This window comes from Crassostrea angulata, chromosome 7 (genome assembly GCF_025612915.1).
Source record: "Crassostrea angulata isolate pt1a10 chromosome 7, ASM2561291v2, whole genome shotgun sequence".
NCBI lineage: Eukaryota > Metazoa > Mollusca > Bivalvia > Ostreida > Ostreidae > Magallana > Magallana angulata.
In genome coordinates this window covers 54,486,183-54,489,860 of record NC_069117.1, presented here as the reverse complement: position 1 = coordinate 54,489,860, position 3,678 = coordinate 54,486,183, and positions in this window count along the sequence as shown.

Sequence of the window (3,678 nt, the reverse complement as noted above, 5' to 3'; positions counted from 1 at the left end):
AACCAGGCACTATAACCAGGATGTGCGCATGCGTGAACCAACTTTCCATCGGGATCGGTAAACGATTGGGAGGAAATTCGAAAGCTATTTGGAGGAACTTCGAACTGATATATGTGCAATTTAAAAATACGATTTTTATAAGAAAAATATGATCAGAAGTGATAAAAATGTTTTGTACATTAGATTTTACACCAAAAAATTAAATAAATAACTGAGAGAACAATAAAAATCAATGTTACAGGAAAACAACAGGCACTTAGCATCGGAGGGGGGGGGGTGGAATGGGGCAGGGACAGGGGGACGGGACTGCCCCCCTCCAGCACACGTTTTCTCGCAGCAAACTTTTTTCTTGAATTTACTTATAAAAAAGTAAATTAACATACAGTTGCACCCCCCCCCAATGTTTTTGGGACCATGTGAAATTGAAGTTAAAGGTACACTTAGCCCCCCTACCCCCACGGATTAGGATTTTCAATTATTTAAAAAGTATTTTTGAGTTGGGTTTTTTTTTCAAGGCAAGATTGGATGAGTCTGCCCTCAACCCACTTTGCTACGATGCTAGGTGCCTGAACAAAATACCATGGTTTCATTACATACATGTATGCTAGTATAAAGACTTTATGTAAACCAATATTATCTCGTGTATTGTTCCATTCACCAGTTTCTACAAACACCTTAGTTCAAAATAAATAAAAAATCCAAGACTAGGAGGGGGAGAAGGGAGAAATCTATTTTCCTTTTTTTTTTACTCAGGAGCTATTTTGTTGGGGGGGGGGGGGGGGTATTAAGGGTGAACAGGTTACTGACCCATTGTAGATCTACCCATGACCTATCATCAGGGTCTGTATACACAAAACCAGGGTCAGTATACCCATCACCATGGTCTCCAGGGTCAGAGTACGTATCACCAGAGTCTGTGTGCCCATCACCAGAATCTGTACAACCATAACCAGGGCCAGTATACCCATCACCAGGGTCTCCATACCTATCACCAGGGTCAGAGTACGTATCACCAGAGTCTGTGTGCCCATCATCAGAGTCTGTACACCCATAACCAGGGTCTCCATACCTATCACCAGGGTCAGAGTACGTATCACCAGAGTTTGTGTGCCCATCACCAGGGTCTGTATACTCATAACCAAGGCCAGTATACCCATCACCAGGGTCTCCATACCTATCACCAGGGTCAGAGTAGGTATCACCAGAGTCTGTGTGCCCATCACCAGAGTCTGAACACCCATAACCAGGGCCAGTATACCCATCACCAGGGTCTCCATACCTATCACCAGGGTCAGAGTACGTATCACCAGAGTGTGTGTGCCCATCATCAGAGTCTGTACACCCATAACCAGGGTCAGTATACCCATCACCAGGGTCTCCATACCTATCACCAGGGTCAGAGTACGTATCACCAGAATCTGTGTGCCTATCACCAGCCTCTGTACACCCATGGCCAGGGTCAGTATACCCATCACCAGGGTCTCCAGGGTCAGAGTACGTATCACCAGAGTCTGTGTGTCAGTCACCAGCCTCTGTACACCCATAAGCAGGGCCAGTATACCCATCACCAGGGTCTCCATACCTATCATCAGGGTCAGAGTACGTATCACCAGAATCTGTGTGCCCATCACCAGAGTCTGTACACCCATAACCAGGGTCAGTATACCCATCACCAGGGTCTCCATACCTATCACCAGGGTCAGAGTACGTAACACCAGAGTGTGTGTGCCCATCACCAGGGTCTCCATACTTATCACCAGGGTCAGAGTACGTATCACCAGAGTCTGTGTGCCCATCACCAGAGTCTGTACACCCATAACCAGGGCCAGTATACCCTTCACCAGCGTCATAATACCTTTCACCAGGATAGTGTACGCATCAATAGGGTCTGTGTGCCCATCACCATGGTCAGTATACCTATTACAACAGTCAGTGCACTTATCATCAGGGTTCGTACACCCATTACCTGAGTCAGGTAATACTGACCCTGTTGATAAGTAAATTGACCCTGGTGATAGGTATACTGACCCTGGTGAAGAGCACACATACCTTGGTGATACGGACACTCATGACCCTTGTGATAGGTATACTGACTCAGGTGATGGTTATACTTACCCTGGTTATAGATTTTGAAATTCTGGTGTTATGTATGCTGACCCTTAGAATATCTACACGTTTATGTATACCAACTCTGGTGATGGATACATACTGACCCCTGTGATTGGCTACAGACCCTTGTGATACGTACACTGACTCTGTCGATAGGTAAACTGACGCTGGTGATAGAGAATGTGATATATATACTGGTGATAAATGTACTGACTCTTGTGATAGGTATACTGACCTTGGAGATGGGCACACAGACCCACGGATGCATACACTGACACGGTCGTTAGGTAAACTAACTCTGGTGATAGGTAATAGGTACAGTTATCATGGTGAAAGTCTACTGACCAAGGTAATGGATGTACAAACCCTGATGATAAGTGCACTGACTGTTGTGATAGATATACTGACCCTAATGATGGGCACAAAGACCCCATTGATTCGTAAACTATTCCTGGTGATAAGTATTTAGACCCTGGTGATGGGTAAACTGACCTTTGTTATGGATATACAGACCATGATGATGGGCACATAGACCCTAGTACTACGAACACTTGCCCTAGTAAAAGGTATAATGACCCAGGTGATAGGTTTACAGTTCTAGTGATACGTACTCTGACCCTGTAGATGGGTAAACTGACTTTGGTGTTGGGCACACAGACTCTGGTGATACGTACACTGACCCTGGTGTTAGGTACTGAGAACCTGGTGATGGGCATACTGGTCCCGGTTCTGAGTGTACAGACTCTGGTGATACGTACTCTGACCCTGGTGATAAGTATGGAGACCCTGGTGATGGGTATACTGACCCTGGTTATGGATGTACAGAGCCTAGTGATGGGTATACTGGCCCTGGTTATAGGGCATACAGACTCTGGTGATGGCACACAGACTCTGATGATATGCACTCTGACCCTGGTGATAGGTATGGAAACCCTGTTGATGGGTATACTGACCCTGGTTATGGGCATACAGACTCTGGTGATAGGCACACAGACACCAATGATGGGTATTATGACCCTGCCGATAGATTTACTCTGGTGATAGGCACACAGACACCAATGATGGGTATTATGACCCTGCCGATAGATTTACAAACCATGGTATTCAGACCCTGATGATGGATACACAGAGGTATGTGATATGTACTCTGACCCAGGTAATAGATTTAAAGACCTTGGTGATACATATACTGACCCTGGTTATGTGTATACAGACCCTGGTGATGAGCTCACGGAATATGGTGATACGAACTCTGACCCTGGTGATAGGTATTAAGACCCATTGGTTATGGGTATGCTGGCCCTCGTTAACGGCATACAGACTTTGTTGATGGGCACACAAACTCTAGTTTACAGACCCTGATGATATGTTTACAGACCCTGTTGATACGTATTCTGACCCTGATTATGTGTATAAAGACCCTGGTGATGGTCACACACACCCCATTGATAGGTATACTGATCTCGATGATAGGTTTACAGACCCTTGTGATACGAACTCTGACCACGGTGATTGGTATACTGACCCTGGTGATGGGTATACTGACCCTGGTGATACGAACACTGACCC